Source organism: Thunnus maccoyii, chromosome 12 (assembly GCF_910596095.1).
Source record: "Thunnus maccoyii chromosome 12, fThuMac1.1, whole genome shotgun sequence".
Taxonomy (NCBI): Eukaryota; Metazoa; Chordata; class Actinopteri; order Scombriformes; family Scombridae; genus Thunnus; species Thunnus maccoyii.
Window position 1 is genome coordinate 29,072,472 of NC_056544.1, and position 24,797 is coordinate 29,097,268.

At 37.8% G+C, this 24,797-nt stretch overlaps 1 protein-coding gene across 2 annotated transcripts in view; it reads left to right on the plus strand.

Moving 5' to 3' along the window:
• basp1 (brain abundant, membrane attached signal protein 1) overlaps positions 1-24,797 on the plus strand; it is a 64,315-nt gene that overhangs the window by 27,276 nt on the left and 12,242 nt on the right. Inside the window, exon 1 of one of the 2 annotated variants that reach the window (XM_042429655.1) lies at positions 18,547-18,614. The exons of the other annotated variant lie outside the window; for it this stretch is intronic. The gene's annotated coding sequence lies outside the window, so the exon portion shown is untranslated. Of the gene's footprint in view, positions 1-18,546; positions 18,615-24,797 lie in introns of those variants that run through there. 2 annotated transcript variants of the gene reach the window in all.

Genomic DNA, 24,797 nt, shown 5'->3' on the forward strand with positions numbered 1-24,797 from the left:
AAATGCACCAAACTTTGCTGGTTGCAGCTTCTCAAATGTGATGACTTGTTTGTCATCTTTGGATTTTTGACTGTTTGTCGGACAAAATAAGGCATTTCAACACATCACCTTGGACTAATTTTCTGACATTTTATAGATATAATAATTGAGTAAACAATCGTTTGTCCAATGCACTATACTAAGGTCATGGATTTGGAAAACTAAATGGGATTCAGCCATCGTTAACGTTATTAAACACACCTGTGCTTTTCCTGCTTTTGAAGCAAGAACCTCTGCATCGTACATGCTGGCTCGCTGTCACACTGTCATGGACGTTTTTGAATTGAACCGAGCCATTGTTAATCTTATTAGTAACATCCTGTATGACAAGTCAAATTTCCTGCTGTGCAAAGGGACCGACATTTCTAAAGCAGGAAGAGAGCAAAGAGATTTTGACCTGTAATGCTTTGCACAAGCTCAAACATAAAGGTTTAAGAAATCTGAGAAATTGTAACATAAAATGATGTTGTAGTTGGACCGTGCAACCTCGGATAAGAGATTCACCTGCGAGCATTCCTCCCTTGACTGAAAACTTAGAGCAACATGACTTAGAGCAAGAACAAAGTGTGCTTAATGTCTATGAAACTTATTACCAAACTTAGTTTTTTGTATTTTTAATATTTAACTAGAACGTTTATACATAAGTAAGTTGTAAGGCAGTTACGTTGCTTTTGGGTGGTTGCTAAGGTGTTTCTTCTTAAGGCAGAACTAGATGGTTGCTAGGGTGTTCTGGGAGGTTGCTAGGTTACTGCTGCTGTATGCTCATATAAGACAGAAAGGTTCATTACAAGCAAACTATCAATATATAGTAATTATGATTATTTATGTCATGATTCATAGCTTTATAAAGTGACAAAATATATTCTTACAATAAAAGAAATCTTGTAATTAAGAGATCTTCTCATGGAGACACGTGACTTGAAATAATAATTCCTGTTAATGATGCTGTTTTCAGGAGGAAATGTTCCGCTTCATGTGGACATGTTCCACTTTCTATTCCCAGGGAGCCGTGATTTCCCAGAGGATGTGCGTCCTCTGAGGACTTGGCTGCTATTCTTGGATAAACGTTTTTTTGGAACATGCACATGAGCTTAATATTCATTAAGAGGTGAATAAATACTTAAGTGCTTTTTTTTATTTTATGAGCTGCTCTTGAGCTTTGAGCATTTTTTTTAATTAAAATACTTCCCCTCCTATTTCTTGTCTGTCCTTCCAGTTGAACCAACAACAATATCTGACATATCGTTACAGTTTCATGTGGACTGAAAGTATTCTCACCTTTTTCTGTTTTTACTCAGAGGGATTGAGTGATTTCTCTTTTTTCCCCATTTCTGTGGAGTTTACTAGTAAAACAAACAAAAGTTATGTTTACATTCAATGTTTCTCACAAAAAATGCATTGTGTGTATCCTTGAGGTCCCACAAAAATATTGAATTCATTTCCTTCCTGTCTTTCTAGATATTTAAAAACTTGCATTGTTTACATCCGTGTACCTTGTGCAGCTGTTTTCTTCACTGCCTTTTTGCTGGCACATTGCTGCATTTCTTGGTGTAATACAGCAATCTGTGAATCAGAGGCCTTATTCAGAAAACTCCTTAAATAGTAACTCCTAACTTTACTAAAACCTGATTATAGTCAGTCAAATGTTGCGGGTAATGAGCCTCATCATATTTTTTTTTTTTTTTTTGGAACATTTAATGAACTTTTAAATGCATATTAATTTGATGCTGTGAGTTTAGAACAATCCAATCAGCTCACCAATAAATCAAAACAATCCACTAACTCTGAGATGACATTTTATACAATTTCTCATTACTTGAAAGGGTTAGGACATGGGAAAAATGCAGTTTGCAATGCTGATGAACCTGCGATACATCAGCTGCCTATAAAAAAAATATTCCTCAAACCAAAAATGCAATCTCCAGACCCCAGTTTGTTAAAATAAATGATTAAATATGTAGATTAACTGCTGACCCATTGCCATAAATGTATTAAATGGACAGGTTCACAATCTTAAAACAACAGTCACTGAAAGAGGTTTTCCTCGCTGTAATCATTCCTCCTGTTCATACTGGCTGTTAAAAGATCCCCTTCAAATGTGCTTCCAATGGAAGTGATGGAGGCCAAAATCCACAGTGTGTCCACAGGCTTCAGGCTCATATCAGCTGCAGGTGGAAGTATAGTAACAAAAAGAGGAACTTTGGCACTAAAAAGACAGTAATGTTGAAAGATATCTACTTGATTTGACTCATTTGGACGCTGAAGCTTCATATTAGCTTCAGATAAACATTTAAATACATTTTTTTTGCACAGAAGGAGGACTGTGGATTTTGTCCTCCATCACTTCCATTGTAAGTGCATTATGAAGGGATCTTCTAATGGTCAGTATGAACAGGAGGAATGATTACAGCGAGAAGTTGGGCTCCTGACAGGCCTGAAAAATTGTGATCCTGTTCTTTAATAAAGCTGAGTTCATTGCCATCAATGGATTACCAGTAAAACTGTCACTATATTCAGAATTACTCTATTAAAATTTTGTTTGGTCAACTGAAAAAAAATATATGGCAGTATCATCACACAGGTGGTAATCTGCTTGACAAGTCAATTTTAGTATTTTATCATGTATTAAAATCTATTCTATTGGTCGATCTGTCTAGTCGCGTCGCTCCTGTGATGAATATTTTCTTTCACATTCACTGATGCAGACTGGTCACCTGTAAACCAATCACTGTGGAGATAGAGAGTACGTTCATTGATGAAACATGATGTCATCCTTCAGTTCCTTACTAACAGTTGCTCTCAGCTGGACACTTTTTTAGCACCATTTAGTAGAAATCTAGCAGTAAAATAAGATCAGTTGTGAATAAGTCCCCAGAGGTATAGTGCAAAGCAACTGGCAGGACTGGTGTATGGTGTCACCCACGTACAACGACGTGCACGAGCATGAGACGGACAAAACTCGGACCCACTCATTAAAAAAAACTGCTCCTATGTACTTAACGTCGACGCTCAGAGGATGTGAAGGTTTCTTGACTTTCTGCCCTCTGAACTAAAGTTGTCATATCGAAAGTTCATCAGGTTCACGACAACCCCCGGACAGGAAAGAAATACAAGACTTATGGAAATCCGTTGGCTTGGTTACAAGATAAATGGTGGAAATCACATAATCCAAACAACGAGGCAAGAAAGCAAACCGAGATGACGGCTCAGCAGCAGCTTCTTCTTCTTCTACTTCTTCTTCAAATTAAACTGAGTATGCGAGCGAGGAATGAAGCTGACAGCCAACGTCCACAAACATGACGGATAGTTACAGTTTTTCTTCATTACTTCCAATTTAATTTGACATTTAATACCGTCGGTCTTGACCTTTTTCTCTTCTGGTCATTAGGCATTGTTATTGTCATTAAAGCTGTCAGTCAGACTGCAGCCAAGAAACGCTCATTTGTTACTTATTGGTTGCTGGTTAAAATCCTCCGACCATGTGGGAAACAGTCCCCCCCCCCCGCCCCCGCCCCCCCAACAGTTGTGCGAATGGAGTATAATGAAGAACATGTAAATGTACCTGAGGTGTAGAAAACCAGGAGACTCATGAGTGACTGTTACTATAATAGATGATGACATTATTTCATGGATTTTCATTTAAAAAAATTTAAGATGTTTACAGTTCACTTTAAAAAAAAGTTACTGAAAATGACATTTATTGTATTTTTACTTTAATTTCATTGTGTTTGAAGTTCACTTTACTCATTATCTGATATTTATTTGTCTTTTACTGAGCAGCCCACATATAAAAAGTAGAAGTGTAATACAGACATGATGATGATGATGATGGTGGTAGTAGTAGTAGTAATAATAATAATAATAATAATAATGATGATAATAATAATAATAGTAGTAGTAGTAGTAGTAATAGTAATAATAATAATAATAATAATAATAATAATAATAATAATAATAATAATAATAATAATTTTATTTGGAGGCACCTTTCAAGTCACCCAAGGTCACCTTACAAGAAATAAAAGCATAAAAGAAAAAAAAAAAAAAAAAACATCAATTAATACAAAACATCAGCATAAAAACAGATGAAGTTTATTGCAATTATTGGAGTTTAATGCATTGAGGGGATCCTTAAATATGGTTTTCAAAATCTGATTATATAGAAATTATTGATCTAATAATCTTTTTTTTTTTAAATATTTGCACTGATTATTCCATTTGAATCTCAGATGTAGAGATTCAACCCTGTCTCCTACAAATTAATACACTGCAACAGCAAATACATTTTGCTAAACATAATGAGAAAATGTTAATGAACTTATCTGCTGCTTATCAAGCTGCAAAAATGTTGATACTGAACGTTTGAGTGACGTCCACTCATGGGTGACTACAGCAATATTAAACTTTTTATGTTTTTATGGGGCTGCAACTGATTATTTTCATTAGTTGTGTTTAGTTTATTATCACAGAGGACAAAAGAGAAGAGAAAATATTCACATTTTATAAGTTGGAATCAGAGAATATGGAAATTTTCTTCTTAAAAAAATGACTCAAAATGATGAATCGATTATTAAAATAGATTAGTCGTTGCAGCTCTACTGGCAGCACTTGGTTAGAGAAAAATCATGATCTTTGTTTCATGGAGGAGAAAAAAAAAGTCATTTTAAGTGCTTTTTTTTGCGTTTAATTCATCTGAAAAGAACGTTGCCTGTGAACATAATCCAGCAATCAGCAATGCAACGTAACAAATTAGTCTTCAACAGTGCAACAAAAGCCTCCGTCCGTCACGTCAGCAGCACCTCGCAGGCTGCAGCAGTCCCTTTTAAAATCGCAATGTTTCCTCTTAAATAACTTCAAAGTCCTATAGAGGAGAATTATCATACGTTTTTATATATTCTTTTTCCTGCTTGTTCCAACAGTTCATTGAAGCAATATCACGCTCCGTATCGAGTGAAATTTCCAAACCCGAGAGGCTTCACCATTACATCAAAAGCTACAGGTCTTATACGGATTCCCCTGCAGTCGAGTGTGACCCGTGTCTTTATCTGTTAGAAAACTGCTGACAAGAATTTAAATCGACCTTCAGTGGATGTTTAACAAGACTCTGCAGCTGAACGTGCCTTTTTAGTTTTGTAATGATGGAAATAATGTGTGAGAAAGAATTCGCTAAAAGAGAGTAAGACGAGTAACAAAGCCTTTTTATATAAGAGTGAAGTACCTTTGCTTCCCTTGAAAAGGGAAAACGTTTTTTTCTGTCTTTCACCCTGACTTGTTTTCTTCTTTCAAGGACTTTTTTTTTCTTTCATAGTCGTGTTAAGGACACAGGAGTGTTTTATTGCCAGAACGCTTTGACCTCTGCCTCTGGTTGCTGTAATGCTGCTGATAAACAAAACTATCCTCATTCTGCTGCTGCTGCATTTCGAAGGGCACCAGCTAAAAGCCTTTTAATGTAGAAGGTGGTGCGGATTTGTCAAGTTAACTGCGTGACATTTACCTTTTTTTGTTTCTACTTTAGAGACAAAGAGAGGGTGAGAATAATAAGAAAAGATACAGAAGATAAAGTTTCTTTCATTTCTAAAAAAAAAAAAAAAAGGCTGAATAAAATCTGTAATTCTGTAAAAGATGTGTGACACAGAACCAGAGGTGGTTAAGTATAAGATCACAAGTTCAGTCATGTAAACATTATGTGAGAGGCGGAGCTGCTAAAGAAGCAGAAGAAAATAGATTCTGTTTATACTTTGAAAAGCATTCCTTTGGTTTTTTTTCTGATTTGCCATTTAGCTAATTGCTTAAAGGATAAAACATGTTCCTTTATTGTCAACAAATCCCCATGAAAAAAACCATCTCCAGACTTTGGATACACATTCCAGGAAGACAAAACCTTTTACCAAACATGTTTATGAGTAGACGTACAGTATATAACTTGCATATTTGGGCTAACATTAGCTACTTTAGGTCAGGTGCTGTAATCAAGTAGCATTAAACTTAGTGAAATATCGCAAAAATAGTCCCGGAGCCGGAGAGAGCAGCTGTGAGCCAACTGTCAATCAACACCCACACGGCGGACATCAGAGCTACTATAAGTCTTCCAATCTTATTAACAGAGCAATAATTTCCAAAATGACCATCAGCACATTTATTAGAGGGCCTGAATTAAGAGATTGAGACCATAATGACTTGCTGGAAAAATGATTGACTCTAGTATTTCCAAGAGAGAAGTGGAGTCAGTCGGAGCGTCTAGCAGCTGTCGGTGGCCTTTTTTTTTAAAGTACTTCTGCATTGGCATCATCCTCAAGCTGTCAGCGAAGTGAACACCTATGATCAATCATTACGCTGTGATCAAATATTAGCATCATAAATACATAAACTAGGAAGATTAATGATTGGTCAGACGCTATTGTAGTCACCTGTGGATCTGAAGATTAATTTGTCTGTTTTTTTTACTGCTGTTTGTCGATCGTTCTGTCAAACACAGAAGCCTGATAAAAATCTCTCGTGTCTCCGTCTTATCTGCTCTTCTGCCTGACAATGAAAAATGTTTAAGATGCCGTAAAGGGTGACACAACACAGTAAGTCTGCTCCGAACATGTTGTTTTGTTGCAATGAAATACAAAGGAGTCTGTGTTTAGGTGTAATTACGCAGCAGAGAGAGAAACACATTGAGTGAGTTCATCGGAGGCCATCGTTAGAAAACCTTCATTAGAAATAAATAAAACCTGCACGTTCAACCTACTGATATATCTGAGATGTTAGTTGATAACATTATAGCACTTATTTCACTAACTAATTCAATCCTCAGTTCCAAGCTGCATTAGGAAACTGTTCATGTTGTTGCAAAAATGGCTGCAGAAAATGACAGCTAAGAAAAAGACTTCATTACCCAGAATTCCTACAAGACAACATCTGTGAGCTGCACATAGTGTGTGCATGTTTACTAGCTTGGCCAGTCTGTGATGCGTCATACTGAAGGGAATCAAGGAGAAAATGGCAGTAAAAGACTTTAACGTGTTTTGGGACGACACACTTAACAGGAATCGTTATGGAATCTATTTATGTCATTATAGCACCTACTGAATTTCTCTGATGGTGCTAGTTTACACTTCATGTTTCAATGTTTCACCTCTTTTCTTTGCAGAAATATGAGACATGTCCAGTGAAAATTGTCACAGTATATATGTGTGTTTTTGACAGTACCACCAGGAGTCACCAAAGTCAGAATTTTTCAAATCATACACATAGGTTTTTTTTTTTATTCACACCAAAATTATGAAAACAGGATGAATATATGACATCTGTTGCAGCTGTTCTTGCAATTTTTAGCCCATAAATCAGCTTCATCTTTACACAACATGTATCAATCTGTGCAGCGTTAATAGTGATGCACATTTACACTTGTGAATGGACACTGAGATGCACGTCGGACATGTTTTTGTGAGTAGTCCTGCTCTTTTTTTTAACATGTGCTTGCCGATAAACAACACGCTTGATTTACGATTTGTTGCACGCTGCTCAAGTGGCAGGTGAGTGGAGTTTGTTTTGTATCCTCACAGTTGTCAAAATGACAGGAAATAATCTGACAGGGAACTTGGTGAACTTTATTTTAGGACTGACAACTTACCTGACACCGTCTGAACTGCACCGACACAGTAAACACCACCCATCTGGTACCGCAGGCCTTTTAAAAACAAACACCAAATATGGTCCGACTCTGGGCTTGTGCTGATGAAGGAGAGAGGCGGGAAGAGGAAAAGTAATCTCTTGTCTCTGGCAGGAAGAGTCCTTGACTTATGGTTATGAGCTGGATCACTTCAACTGTTATTCAGTTTCTCGAAAACACCAGAGTATCCAGTGTGTCGGGAGTATTTACTGGATTAAAACAAGGCCACAGGTCACCTGCTGCTCCATAAATAGCAGCAGAAAGACAGGAATGAAAGTATTCAGCCCGTCCAACTCATTCATATGTCCGGCGAGGACTCCCGCCCCACGGCGGCGAGTAGAGCATATTCTACATCGCATGTTTTCTCATAAACAAGTGTTGACTCATGGAGCAGCCTGAAGCTGTGGGTCGACTGCAGGTTCAGCATCAGGACCGAAATTCACACCCCTGCATGCAAAGACACAACAACACAACACAAAGTGGATTTACTCAAATTCCCGCTTGTTTCTTAAGATATTTTTTTAATAACGTAGTAGTGGTATGACTGAGAATTATTAGTCTTTCCATCAGGTTAACACATGAGGCGTCTCATTTTGTTGTTTTATCCTCTACACAGCTTTATCTTCTGCAGGTCTTGCAGAATCTGGAGTTACATGCATTAAAGTCGTTTTGCATGATTTAGCCTATTTACACGTTTTACAAACTGTGTTTTAGAATTTCAATTGTTTTTTTATTTATTTCCATTTGGAAATTGATCGTTAGACTCCTGAAAGTTGCATCACACTGAACATCAAGTCTGTATTCATTTTTGTCTACTGTAAGTTTTGTGATGATGAGTGCAGTCTGTTCAAATCAATCTGCGCTTAAGCTGCGTCACTGTGCAACAGTAATTTCACTTGATTTCCACACTCAAATGAATAGAAGCCTGACATAGTAAAAATACATCCAGAAACCTTTTAAAGTGTTTTTTATTTGTCATTATGAAGCTAGACGTTGCAAACACACCAGTATAATCCGTTTAAGCAATTTTATTTCATTTGTTTTTTGCAAGATTTTGAAAAATCCCAGTGAAAGATGGTCTATTCATCTTTTTTTATCCACAGCAAAAGAAATCATACAAAAATATGTAACTAATGTAGGACATAAATTACTTTCCTGGGACCTTTTTTTTTTTATCTCACTAGAAAACTACTCACCAGTTTTACAGACTGGTTGAAGATGCTGTAATCTTGCAGCAAAGTATCTTCAACTAACTCACAGATGTAACTCATATTGATACACTGGTGTCTTTTGACTCTGTTCAAGACACATTATTTTGAAAATAGGGCTCAACTACCCACAGTGGGAGATCAACTACGATGTTCCAGGTTTTCCAGGTTTCTGAGGAGGAATATGAATCCTGTTACTGTCTAAACTTTTGTATTAACTGTCTCTCTTACTCACTGAGAAAGTCTGAACTGAATGCTTGCTCGCTCTCGTATCTCCTCACATATTTTCTAGCTGTGCTATCTCTTTAAATGTGAATGTTTCGTTGAGTTTACATTTTGCGATGCAGGGCCCCTTCTTGTTTTCTTTATGGCAACCTTGAAGCTGACGGATGGCTGTGTGTGTTAGCAGAGAGCCGGTCAGAGGTCGCATATTTCTCAGACACACTGTCCACATCGCTCATTAATAAACAGTGTGTGTGTTTATCTGTGCACGCACGAGCCAAAGTGGTTGTGCATGTGTGTGTGTGTGTGTGTGTGTGTGTGTGTGTGTGTGTGTGTGTGTGTGTGTGTTAGCACATGCGTCAGCGCTGCCTCTGTGGCCTTCTGCAGAAACACAGCCTGTCATACTGAGGACTGGAAACTGCTTATAAAGTTTGAAGGTAATCATCTCTTTACCTTCTAACATGCATGCTCGGTAGGCCGACTCTCGTCCAGATCTGAACCGAATAACAATTTTAATCCGGACTGGGAACAAAATTTAACCGCAGCCCACTTTTGAGTGACACATCGCTATCACGTCCACCTCAGTTAGTAAGGTTGTTGTGGAATGTAGGAGCTCTGGTTGATGAAGTAAAATGTCTTGTTCAGACCTAGTTGATAACAAAAAAAGAGAGGTTGACAGTGAAAAACATGCTTTTAAGGAGGGCTGGACTGAGAAATACGTATTCATTTTGCCTGAGGAAACACCATCGTGCTTGATTTGCGATTAGATAGTGGCTATAACAAAGAGTTGGAACGCAAAACGCCACTACGACGCCAAAACTATCCCAAAAACATGGAGGTAAGAAGCACAAAATTTAACCGGTTGAAGTCGTGATATCAAGACTCCAGCAGAATAATTGTAAAATCAAACATTTTTAACAATAAATGAACACTTACACCAGACCATCGCACCTTTTTATGCTCACATTAATACAGAAATGCTGTTCATGCACACAGTTCTGGAGTTTTTGCACTGTAATATCACACATACACACCCTTACTGGACCTTGCATTGAGGCAACCTCAATGGATGAGATATATAAATATCCATCGATCACACGCTCAATCATCACCATCTATAAACCTTAATATCCTCTTAATGGGACAATCCATTTCAAAACCATCACTGATAGACACATTAGAAGGAGTGAAATTAGACGTTGAGACCACCGAGATTATGACTTTGTAGTTTTAGTAAGAAGTTGGGGTTTTAATGGCCCTTACACATCTGGTTCTAAATCATCAGATATGGTGGTTAATGGTCATTTTAAAGACTTTAAGTGTGTTATTTCCAGCCATAGAGTATAAGATGACACAAGTGTAGGATTATTTAAAAAAAAGACAACCTATCATACATTTGCACCAAACCCTCCTCTCCCTCCCTCCTTCTTTCTCTCTCTCAATCCAACCGGTCAAGGCAGATGGCCGCCCACCTAGAGCCGGTTTTGCTGGAGGTTTCTTCCCGTGAAAGGGAAGTTTTTTTCCTTGCAGCTGTCGCCAAGTTCTAAAGCTCACTGAGGGGAAATGTTTGGGTCTCTGTAAATTAAAGAGTACAGTCTAGACCTGCTCTATGTGAAAAGTGCCCTGACATAACTTCTGTTGTGATTTGGCGCTATATAAATAAAATTAACTTGACCTTGTTTTTTGAGTTTTTCCATTTTTCCTCTGCGTATACTGTATATTTATAATGTTTATGGTTTTGGCCGGTTGACAAACAGCTTTTTTTATATGAGGCCACACAGGAAATGGACGCCTGCCAAACAGCAGCCAATCATTGCATTAAATTAAATCAGACTGCATCAACAGAGTGGATGGTTGTAAAGTTGGCTGCAGTTGAACTGTGAGGCTGCATGTTAACATTCGTCGTGGGTATACTGAACCTATGTGTGTGTGTGTGTGTGTGTGTGTGTGTGTGTGGCTGAAAAACACTCCAAAACCACAATCAAAGTGTTAAACTAGCAGTGAGTTTTACTTGAATTTTAAGAACACTTTGCTGTTTTTTTTGTGCTGCACAACAAACAGACAGTTGGAGGTTTTAACTTGTGGTCTGCAAACGTCTGAATGTATACGATGAAGCACTCAGTTCGTAATTAAGTGCGTGTGATTATGAGAACTTGGGAAGGCTCACATCCAAATGTGAAACTGCCCTCATGGGGCCCCAAGACTTAAGGGCAAGTATTCAGATCCTTTACATACCACAATGTAAAAATACTCCATTACATTGAAAGTCCTGCATTTTAAAATCCTACTAACAGCTAAATTTAGTTTAGCTGATTTAGTATTAAAAGTAAAAGTACTTGTTTTGCAGAAAATCGACCCAATGTGACTGATATATTAAGTATGTATAATAAAGTAAATTATTAATACTGATGAGTCAGTGTGTAAGCAGTATTTTTATTGTTGTAGCTGGTTGAGATGGAGCCGCTTTACGGGGGTCAGCAGATAAACGTGAGGGGTCGTGAGATGATTAATGGGAGAGGAAAGAATAAAAAAACAAAGTTCTGATACACGAAGTTGGATTCATTTCTCAGATTTTTCTCTAGTCTTTGCATTTCTTGCAAAATATTGGAGAGTTTTAGCTCTGTAGGCCTTGAAGAGGTATTTATTTGAAGCCATGTGAGAAGCTGAGAGGGGAACTGCAAACAACTCAGAGACATCTGAAACATGACAACAAGATACAACTACATGATTTTGTTATTTTATTTAAAATGTTATTTATGTAAAATTTTAAATCTGAAAGATGTCAGATAAATATAGCGGACTTAAAAGTACAATATTCCCCTCTGAAATGCAGTAGAGATGTATTAAGTAGCAGAAAATAGTACCTCAGTACCTCAAAATGTACTTATTGTAAGTGCAGTACTTAAGTAAATGTAGAATTGATTTTTAAAAAAAAAAGGTTATAAAGCTTTAAAACAGACTTTTTTTGAGCAGGTTAAGTTGATTTAACATGAAAGATAACATGAATATAAACATGTTATTATGCTGGAAGATTCTGTGGTTGATTTTTGTGCCTCTGACGTTGTGTTACTGCAGTTTTATACTCAGAATATTAAAACTTTCACATGTTCAGGGATCTTGAGTTTGATTTCCAGCAGTTATGTGTTGGTTTCACTGCAATCTCCCTTTTATTTTTAACTACACCTGCCGTATGCTGCTGATGCTACTCGTGAATATATGTATGTGCACATGTAAACCATGTACACACGTATCTACAGTATGTAGCGTGTGCAGAGCTCAACCAATCACCAGAGACACACTGCACTCCACTCGTGATATAACATACGTATCTCAGCCGCACGGTTTCATAAATTTATTTTAAAAAATGCACAAGGTTGCATTCAGAGCCCACTGAGAGTCCTGGAAATTGTGCAGACAGATTGTGTTAAAGTGTACAACTCGTGAGCTGCTGCCTCATATCACTAATGTTTTATCCTTTTGAAGCCTCGGGGTGATTCTGCTTGTTTTTTAATTTATAAACTTACAGCATAGTCACTATATGGGTCACTCAGACATGCCATATGTCTATTTAGAAATGCACTCATTTTGTATGTGAGTGGTATTATACATGCTCTAGAAGACTTTTTCATGGGGGGGAAAAAAAGTGGATTGAAATTTAATTTGTTTTTATGTCCAGATGTTTTCAATCTAGCATAAATATCAATATGTCAATAGATAATGTCATTGATTTGATCACTCTGATTGCAAATACCATCATTATAAAGGGTAGGTTCAGCTGATTTTTACAGTGTCTGTATGATGTCTATGAGTTCTAGTTTGACAGAATTATGATTTTTAGATTAAAGGGGACATATTCTGCACATTTTCAGGTCTATATTTTAATCTGGGGCTCTACTGGAGTATATTTTCATGTTTATTTGCAGTTAAAAACTCCTTATTTATCTTATACTGGCTCTTTATGCAGCCCCTCAGTTCAGCCTCTGTCTATGACTGACTGACTATGTTTAGCATAGATATCTGACATCATAACAGCATTTAAATAACAGGAAATCACATAATTTTGACGCAAATTGCATCCCTCGAGTGCAGAGGGTTCATCTTTAAACTGCTGTTTGGTTATTACTTTGTTAACATTAAGGGACTTTCGTCATTATGGTTACGATAACAACCAGGTGGTTAACATTAGGGGATGTTTGTGGTCATGGTTTTTCACAAACAGTGGTGACTGGTGGTTGGAAACAGGAAGTGAACAGTAACCTCTCGTGTTAAAGTCAGATATTTTGACCCATCCACCCACCCCGACCTCCTCCCTACGCAAACTTTGTCTCTCAATAATAACATCACCTGATTTCTTCTCTTCCTCTCATTATAATTACCATGGCTGCTAGAGAGAGCTGTCACTTGAACCTAAACAGATGTAGTTTCGGGCTGCTTGCTGAAAAGAATTTGGCATTTTTTTGGTAGTGACCGTTTCAATTTGCAATTTAAAAGACATCTAGATGTCCTGGTTAAAACTGGGTTTAACTTAAACTTGAATATGTATTGAAATATAGTTCTGTATGTAACCTAGACATCTAAAAAACATTCACTTTTCATCTAAATTCAGTCCAGTCTTAACCTAGACGTCTGTGAACTGCAGAACTGGAAGGCCTTTCATGAAACATCCAGTCTCAGCCTCATCCTTTTGAATTGATGTCCTTTCTGTTTTAATACTGTACTACTGATGTTATTTGTCTGTTGCTGTGAAGGTAACGACTTTACCTGCTGAAAAATAGCTCCCCTGAGGGAGATGCATCACTTGGAAATGTGGCAGGGAGCTCGTAAATGAAAAACAACAGAAGTGAGAGTGATCAGTCTTCACTGGAGAAAATCTGTGAGTGAATCAAGTTGGCGAGGGTGCATAGGAAGAGTTTAGGTAATAAAATATATCTGGAATTTTAATAACTTTGTATTTGCTGAACAGGCTGTTAGTTATATTATTTGTGGAGTAAGAGGCCTCAAATTGTTTCCACAATGTAGAAAATATTCTGCTTGACACAGAATGAGCTGGAGGAGCTAATATAATATAAAGAATGATATATGGATATGTGGCATTCCTCGTCTCCGTATGTGTCTAAGATAGAGGAAGCCTTGTGTACTCTGTACCTGTTTGCTCTCAAAGCCTGAACTTCCGGCTCCATATGGACAAGGTACATATTTGCCTCTGAAAGTTCATGTTTGTTCAAAGAGTTCTCCTTTTGTTGCCTTGTCTTATCTTTTCATTATGCTGTGTGGGTTAATACGGGTATCATAGTTAGCACTATGGATATAATGGTGTTTGCTTTGACTCATACAAAAGTGTAAAGACATTGGAGCTTGTCATGTAGATTGCTTGACAAACCTACAGTCTGAACGGACGGTTAATTGATGATATTGATGCTGATTCGTGTGGTTATTATTCTGAAAGTCAAGGTGTTCAGACTCCCCGGGAAAGATTACTGAGCCAGAACAAATGTTTAAGAGAAAGAGTGGTCATAATCATAAGTTTAACCAACGTTAAGAGCCCACAAGAGTTTTGTTTCTAGATTTGAGCAAGAACTTGAATTTCCATCTTTAGTTTTTGTCAGTTTTGTCCCTTTTTATCCCAGTGGATTTGCATGGATTTAATGGGATTGATTGATTGGATTTGGAGTTATGGCATTTCCCAGTTTTTTTAAATTTGTCTAAATGTGTTAAACTGTGAAGTCGATATGACCCTAAAAGCCCCTAAAAATGTCTTGTTGAGCTATGCCAGAAATTGCTACCGTCATGTTCTCAGGCGCTCAGGACGATGAAGATCTGTGAGCAGATATTTAAGAAAACGCACACAAAGTCAGGATCAGAAGTTGTTTTATGCTTATCTATGTTTTTTTTTTAATCTGTCCCTGTGCGCTCAGAAAGCTTGACCTGCAGTCACAGCTCAGATTTCTGCTTACATTCTTTTGTTCTTAATAAACTTTTTCAATTCCCCATCTAGTCATTTCAGTTTTACGAGTCATGGAAGGTCATGTTCTGTACTTCTCTTGCACACTTAATTTAGAGATGTTTTGAATTATTTAAGCCTGTCTTGTTGTTGTGCAGTAATCTACGTCGTTATAGGTTTCTGTTACTGCAGCGTTAGCTAACAGCTCTAGTCCGCTTGGCCTTGTAAATCAAAGATTAACAGTTGAGTGCTTTCAAATTAAATGTGCATGTATCTGCAGACTGCTCGCGAGGCAGTATGGACAGATAGAAACATGAAGGTACCACTGAGACAGAAATATATAAAAGATACATTGCATTCAATAGCGTCTTGTACCTTAGCACTGAACAGCTAGCTCTATAGCTCTTGTTCCTACAGATGTTAAATACACGGACACAATCAGCAAAAATTTTGATAATTAGTCAAAGCAAAAATGCCCAAAAATGTACTGTGTCCAGCTTCTCAAACGCTAATTTCTCAGTCATTTACAATAGTAAACGTAATATTTTTCAGTTTTGGACTGTTGGTCGGACAAAAGTTGCATTTGAAAACATCACTTTAGGCTTTTGGACCAAAAATACTTTTGAGTGCTGAAGCATCATTTTAGAACATTTTAGCATGAAAGAAGGATTGCAGATTATTTCTACAACGGACTAATGCTAGTTAGCTAACACTGCTGGGCTGTTATGAAGAGGAGGAAGGATAGTAATGAAAATGCTTCATTTTGTGCAGTGAGGATAAAAAGCTAGCACTACCTTCATGCCAGCTCTGCTCTTGATGATCCGTCCATACTCTTTGCAATCAGCATTATCTGGATCAGGTGTGAGGAGCTGGAGCAAAAACACACACCTGAACTCTTGACTTGAAATCACAAAGCTTTGGAGACCAAAGTTTGAACCCGGTACATATTTTTCAGACAAAGCGTGGATCTATACGAGCTGCTTCAAAGCTGCGGCCTGCCTGTAACTGCCACATCCAGCAGGAATGTGTTGAGTGTTTAAAGTTCAATGGCGGGTCGATTTTGTGGTATTCACGCGATTCACAAAGAGCACAAAAGTCAATATGTCACCCTGCAAATTTCTGAAGACGTATTGAAGACGTTCAACATTTCTGAAAGCCCTCACAGCTCTCCTAACTGTTAAATCATTAAGGTGTCATTTTACATGTTCTGTTGTTTTGAAAGAGGCCCAAAAGTCAAATCAATGTGCATAACGTAACAATGCTTCTCCTAAACATGGTCATATTGTGGATTGAAGTATTATATGGATGAACATGACATTTTACAGCTCTTTGAGTCTTGTGAACAGAGTAAAGTTACCATAAATGTAATTTACAGACCCATAAATATCATACTGAAGTGTGACGCTGTTGCACATTCAAAATGGAGACCCATTCATTTGCTCCGTCCAGGTTCTTTGTACTTTTTCACTGTCATGAATTAAACATCAGAGTAGTTAAAATGTCAGGGTGCCACAGCTGTTTTCTAAAATTATCTGAGAATCAAAAGAAACACCAAAGTCCCGAGAAGAAGTTCACACTGACTGTTTGAGAGGGAACTTTTTGTTGAGAAATATTCTGCAGAAAGACTTGAAATTAAAAACAGAACTGGTGACTTTTACTGAGTTTAAAGCATCTGTCAGACTTGATACTTCTGTGCTAATGTTTAATAAATAAAATGTTGGATATGGCTGAAGTCTGGCAGACAGAAGGGATCAATTTATACATTTTTGGTGTTTATCAGAGATGATTTTTAAAACCCCAGACTACAAAAACAAGACCCCGGTTGTAACACTAGTCTCTAGACTTTGAGTTTGAATGTAGCATGTTGATTGGTCATGTTGGAAAATGTTTAACTGTAAAGCGCACAGTTCAGCTCGTCGTTAGCTCCATCAGATTAAACTCCACCAACAGGCTGCGACAGCTATTAGACCTCATTAAATTTGCGTCACCCCTCAGAGGACTTACTGGGCGAGTCGGATCATGACCCTTCACACAGTCGCTTACAGGGATACACACGAAAGCTCGGTCCCTGTGGGTCACGGAGCTCCCAGTTCGGCCATTATGAAGGCTGATCCACCTGAGGCTCTCCATCTGAGCACCTGATGACTGTCTAGGTGTGGCCATGTTGGCATTTGTCAGTGAGTTATGTGTGTGAAGGATGTGTGTTAAATTAGAAATCCTCAAAGTCCTGACCGTAGCCAAGAAAACAAACCAGACAGACAGAGCTTCTCTGAGGCTGACTGGTCAGACATGACTGTCTGGTCTGCGTTGATGTTTTCAGCAGTGGCAGCAGGTTTGGGATGTTGTAAATATCAAACAGGCCTTGGGGTTCGTTGGCGTGCGGCTGCCTTCGTCCGTCCCTGGCCTCTTATCTGTCTGAGAAAACAGAGCCGAGGCGGTGAACTGACAAGTCCAATCAGTCACATTATTCACAGCGTTGATGGGATCTATACTGTCTTTACAAGTAACCAAAGTGCAGTGGCCAGGTATGATGGTGCGTTCAAGTGCAGCTGTCATGCAGGAGCTTTATAGTTGGCTGCTGAACATGAAACACCTTTTTTTTAAGTTGCTGCCAAATTCAGCCTTTTCACTGGGTCCCTTTCTGTTTTATAGTCGGTTGCCAGGGCAACACATTGAAAAATCTAAAAAATGTAGCATGATTTGGAAAGTGGCCAGCACATTTGTGATTTATATTTTACAAACATGCAAACAACAGGAATACCTTCTTTTTTTTTTATAGAATAAACTGAAGAATCTACTCTCAGTTTTTGATGCTGTAAAGCAAACTGTGAAACATTTAAAAATGTTTTTTATGACACGAAACATTTATGATTTATACATTAAATTATGGGTATACCTTTTTTTTTTTAAAGGTTCTAGTGCAATGCTGGGCTAAATTAAAAATGTAAAATGACTTTTTGATGCAATAGTTTCAACATGAAACATTTGTGATTTATATTTTTCAAATATACAAACTACAGGTATATTTTATTAAAATTATAATGCATCCAATTTATTTATTTATTGATCAAACACAGCTTACTTTTTGGAAATGGCTTTAACTCAACTTCAATACTTTTCTCTTTTTTTACTACTGTAAAAAACTACTGTAGAAAAGAGAAAAATACTATAATTATTCACTTATATGTAGAGTCTCAAATATTGACTATACTGCCCTCCAGTGGTAGAATATCAAAAAGACACCACTGTTTGCCAATATGAAAATTTTAGGAATGAAAATTCTCAAAGTCAAGTTCAGTAAATTATAAGAAACTATCTCATATTAAAGGTCCAGTGTGTAGAATTTAGTTGCATCTACTGATGAGGTTGCAGATTGCAACCAACTGAATACGGCCACAAAACTTACAAAAAACATGAAAGGCCTTCTCTCTAGAGCCGGTGTTTGGTTTGTCCGTTCTGGGCTACTGTAGAAACATCGTGGTGCAACATGGCAGCCTCCACGGAAGAGAACCTGCTCCCTATGTGGATACAAAGGGCTCATTCTAAGGTAACAAAAACACTACAATTCTTATTTTCAGGTGATTATACACCAATTAAAACATATTTCTGCCAAGTCTGTTCTGTTAGATGACACTAAATCCTACACACTGCACCTTTAAGTCAAATTTTGTCTTTCTAAAGGCCTTCTAAATAAAACTTTTTGTGATGATTTCAAACTTTCAATTCATGACATATATATATATTTTTAAATAGAATTAGATTTACTTTTACATTTGTGGTTTAAAAATCCATTAAGACGTAACTAATCTTCAATGTAAAATCCAAGAAAATCTGCAATGTGAAGCAGCAAAGCAGACATAATTTATCTGAAAGAAATACATTTAATATAATAAAATTAGTAATTTATTCCATTTGGATGTTTTTTGGGAGATACTTTGTATCCATACGCACAAGAATAGAAAGACCTTTTTGATGAATTTATCATTTTTAAAGCAAAAAAGCCTCTTATACATCATTTAGACCACCATGGGACACCAAATCCCTCCTCTGAAAACCTTTTGTATTAATAATCTCTATAAATGGATATCTGCATATGAATGTAGAATCTGTAGGCAAGGGACAAGATTTTAGTTTTTCTGTTTCTCCTTTTCCATAAACAGTCTGTTTCAGGAGCGAAAGAGGCGAAACACATTGGATGAAAACACCTAAAACACCTACAAGTATCGATGTTTCTGTATCATGTGGAAGAGGAAGTCTTGGCCCATATATCCCCAAATATTGGCCGTTGCCTCCAGCGGCTAAATCATCATCAGATGATAGTCGATGGGTTCTGAGATTGTTTTTATTAATAACTATGTGCTTCTTTTTGTTAAAATCATTCAACTTGAGGTGAAAACTTCCCATAAATGATCCGCTTACACAACCTCAGTTACATCAGCTGCTGTTGATTGGCAAATGCCTGTAATGCAGTGAATTGTGGGTATTTTTGCTGAAGTTTGATGGCACCTGTTCTATCATTTAACACAGCCTGAGAGGCTGACCTGGATGTGTCAGACAACAGCAAAATCTTTTCAACATTTTGCAGCGAGAAACAAGGCCAGAGGCTTCGCTCCGTTTCACAATACATCAAGATGGAATGACAAAAGTATTACAGGCTGTGGTGAGCAGAGAGACGAATATTTCTTTTATGACTTCAGTAGTAAGAATAGTTTCTAGAATAAATCGAGACAAGATGTCAGAAACATCAAAAACTGAAAACTAACTTTGTTAATTAGTGAGACAAGCTCCCAGGATTTATTTTCAATGCTGGTTCTCAACCCACTGTTTCTTCTTCTCTCTCCTGGAACTCATTATGTCATGGCTGGACATCTGACAAATTAAATGACACATTAAGTGAACACAGGCTATATTTTGCGGCTTGTAGGCTCTTTATTATATAGACATTCCTGAATCACCACGTTTAATGTGTTTTTTTTAAATGTTTGAGCTCAGATAAATAGTTGATGTCAGTGCCCAGATATATAAGATAATGCAAAATAGCATCATTAGTATTCAAAGCTGGAAAGAACGCTGCAGTAATTCCTCCAAACTAGACAAAGAAACGCCTTCATCAGCAGGTCGACATCTATGTTTAGTTTTAAGATGCGATCGTGGGCAACAGGAAATGAACAGCGGTCCCCTTTGTTGAATTCACGCTACTTATACCTTTTGTTTCTGACACGCAACAGTCATAATTCACACGGCCACTAGAGGTCCTTTGCTATGTTTCAAATCACATACTTCTGTACTTACACTTAACATTTTGAGTGCATAAGTGCGTTCACACTGAGAAGTATGGGAAACGCAGTGCACTGTGAGAACCCGGATGGTGCACTCAAAACGGTCAAAAAGTTGAGTGCAGAACTATGGACACTTCTTGCCCTCAATGGTCGCCGTCCACTTTTCAAACTGGAAATGGCGGCCGGGTACGTTGTAACTACAGTGAACATTGCCACATTATACAAATGGAAGTTATACGTGTGTTTTTTAAGCACTAAGCACCACTATACTGTTATCGGATATAAGCCATCAGTATGTTTTTTGGGTTAATTTAGCAGTCTGTAATGATTTGGCAGCGCGAACTATAACGTGAATGCTAACGCTAGCTATGCTAATTTGCAATCGTCATTTCCGGTAAGTGCACAACGGCTGTGTTTGATTTGAGACAACACTACCCTGTAAAAATGTGCGCACTGCACCAGTAAGTACATAGTGTACACAGTGTACTAACAGAAGTATGTGATTTGAGACACAATTCTTGTTTACAAAAATGTAAACATAAAGCTAATTTTAGGCTTTTGAGCAGACGGCATCGGGACGTCTAAAATAAACTACACATCTTAAGTATTTGAACTTTTGTTTTATTTTTTCCTTAAAACAGCAAACACACCATCCTCCCCCTCCCCAGTCAGTGGTCGAGGGTAAAATCCAGGACATACTAGACAAACAAGCAAACAAACAATAAATAAAATAGAAAATACACATAAATATGAATAAATAAATAATAAAATACAACAAATAAGGTGATAAGGTTTGAAATCAGGGAGAAATATTTTGAAAGTGAGCTGTTACTTTCCATCCGGACAAACTTCTACCAGTTTTGCACACATGGAGGTCATGTGAGTGTCTGAGGAGGAGGAGAGGATTTTGTGAAATGCCACTGAATCCACAGAGATGGACGTAATCCCTTTCACTTCTCTGTTTTGTTTTTGTCTGCCGTTGGTTTTTCTCTGCAGCCAACAAAGCGTTCAGAGAGATTTTGCATTCAGTAATAAACGTCTCAGTTAAAAAGCGTCTCCAAAGCGCCTCGCTGGCTTTCATCTCTGCTGAGTGCGTCCTCTGACTCGTAAGCAGCAGCTGAATACACAGCGGCTCTCTGTGGCCGCAACGCGATGATCAATAACCATTTCTAGCCGAGGAGTTTTCTTCAAGCTTCTGTCAATTTGAGAATTGATCCTCTAAACACCAATGAATCTGTGTGTGTGTGTGTACATGCATGTGTGTTTATTTATGCCTCAGTATGTGTGTTTAGCATTTATTTTAATGCACATGGTTATGTGTGTGTGTGTGTGTGTGTGTGTGTGTGTGTGTGTGTGTTCAGCCTGAGGCCAATATAAGCAGTGGGCAGTCTGTGTGTACTCAGGGTAATTAGACTGCTCTGCAGAACAAAGTGATGACTTTGTTTGAAATAAAATCCAAAACAAGCTACTAGATCCACTGTTCAAAACTAAAGTTATGCTTTACAAAATGAATACACACTTAAAGGTACAACAATTTGATAGTGATTGCCAAAAATTTAACATGCTAGTTCGTAAAACTATAGGTGCTGAAGTTATTAACCTTAAAAACAGGCACAATAAATACAATAAAAGTCAGATAATGATCCCAAAGCTCAACTGTAGTCCATTTTAGCCACACTAGTAGCTCAATGTTGATCATTTCATCCACCAAATCGATCAACATGATCCTTTGACTTTTCATCTAGCGCCATCATCAGGTCAAAATTTCAATTTGTTCAATTGGTTTACAACCAAACACCTTTAAAAACTGTATAACATTCCTAACTGCCTCAGCTGTTCTTTGTATTCAGTGCTAATTAGCAAACGTTAGCATGCTAACACGTTAAACTAAGGATGTGACATGGTTAAAGAGGACATATTCATATGCACATTTCCAGATCTATATTTATATTCTGGGGCTCTACTGGAATATCTTTGCATGATGTACGATCTGACATCATCACGAGGAGGAAGTAGAGGTAACTTTGCAAACGGAGCGTTCAGAGCAGGTTGAAGCTCCGACTTTTGACTTGCAGAAAACATTTCAACATACGTTCATGTCACATCCAACATCATAACAGTTTAAAAATGACAGAAAAAGCATGTTATGTCCTCTCTAGCAATACATCCTAAACATCAGCATGTTAGCATGCTAACAATGTAGACTCACAGTATTGTTTTTGGTAATATCACAAATATTGCATTGGACTATATTGCAAGACTAAATAACCTAACTTATGTTACTTTTAACCATAACCATGATTTTTCACTAACATTAACAAAGTAGTTTTAGATATCTAAACTTAACCAACAGAGATGATCAGACAATGCTAGCGTTTGTATCGTGATGGTTTGCTTCAGAAGACTTTAACAAATGACCTGTTTTGTATTATAGATATGAGGACTGTCAGTCAGAGCAGGTTGAATTTGCATCACATTCCCCAATTGCAAGATTACACATTTCTGGAGGAACAAACTGTTCACCTGAATTCTCAAGTGACAATAGCAGTTTCCATGGTCTTAAACATTTCAGAAAGCCTGACGGTGTGACACCAAACGAGCTGTTTTTGTAAGATGACTTTCAGCTTCTATCCTGTTAAATTTGACCTGTAAGTCAAATGTGGTAAGAGACCTGTTAGATTACTTACTTTTGCAAGTAAAATCCATCATGATTCTATTTTTTTTTAACTTTATTTTTAACTTCTTAACTCACCTGCTCCAGATGCAGATCGGATGACATCCGCTTGTATCCTCCTTCTGGCTTTTAACAAAGACCAGATGGAAAGGTGGCATTGTATTTTGCAACAGAAGAACGAGGATTCATGGGAAACGTAGTCTTAATTTGAGACACAAATCACGACATGTAGCACCTTCACACATTGATTCTCCTGTTAATCCCGAGTTACTCATAGATGGAATTAGCTCCGCGCAGCTGGAAGCCGCTGCCGATTCGAAATCTGTTTACTGTTGGACAGAAATAGCCGCCGGTCCTGCTGCTAGCTTTGACACAGGGGACCACCTACTGAGCTGCACTGATGCTACTGTATCCTGAATTTCAGGAGCAGCTCCACATATCAGGCTGGAATGAAAAGTGTGGAATATGTGGTGGGAATGGTAGGAGAAAATACTTTTGCATCATCTTTGGCTCTGATGTCGTAAGGCTTGCCAAGCTTTCGGTGCGCTGTGATTTTAAAATAGCACACTGCTGTGGGAAAATCATACCAGCACAATGTGAGAATCTCGCCTCCTAAAACCTTCGTCATGGAGTCCAATCTGTCATTTCAGATACTTGAATACCTCAAATCAGACTCCCAGTTCCCAGCATCCTCTGCTCCTCTCTTTTCCCTTCAAACTCAGTGCCGGTGTGAAGGGTTTTTTTTTTAATTTGTGTGTATGTGTGTATGTGTGTGTGTGTGTGTGTGTGTGTGTGATTGGACCAGATTTTCTGCTCCAGTTTCCCAGCCTGTCCGCTCAGCTCCCTGCACTCGCCTGCTGCAGTTTGGTGAAACAGACTCGCCTTAAATCAGCCAGCTGGATAGCAGCGAGAGGAAGTGCTCAGGCCTGTGTTATGAATTATGCTGTTACATTCATGTTGGGAGCACACTCACTGTTTTCTTGGTCGTATATATATATATATATATACATACATGTGGTTTAAGGTTATATATTACTAGAGTTTCGTGCTGGAACGTCTTGTAGAACAACAGTCGACACAGTCACTGACTGTGTGCAGCTTCTTGAAGTCTCGTCATCACACTGGAGTTGCCAGGTTTGTTACAATTGTGCCTCTACAAAGGAGACTGTCAGGATCAGTTATTTATGCAAGTGTCTGAAAAAGACATTAATTCATGTTTAAGTGACAGCGACCTCTAGCGGCCATAGTATTTAGAGAGCAGAGGAGGAAATCAGATGACAAAACCTATGAATATGTAGATGTTGTTCATTTAAAAAGCTTAACTGTTGGCCAAAAGATGTCTGTTACTTCACTGTAAGGTCTATTCTCAGTGTATTATGCGCAATGGAGGTTTCAAGTTTGCACATTTCATGACTTTAAGTTGCATACTGGACCATAAAATAGTTAAGTTTGTAACAGTATAATAAAATCACTGAAAAACTCATTTCCATAGCAGGTTATCAAAAATGATTTAAAAGGAAAAAAAAGTAGTTTGATCAGGCCTTTATAGTAAAAGTTCTGCCTACTACCATCTTAAGGTAGCCATGATGTCACAAGTAAGACAGTTAAGTTGTTGGATGGATGGATTTAATCAGATCAGAATATAAGTGTGTTTGACTGCAGCACATGAGGTTGTATTATTCCATCATAGGAGTCCTGTGAGACTGAAACCAACTATTATTTTCATTATCAACAGGTCTGATAATTATCATCTTTAACCTCTTTCACTGCACTCCTC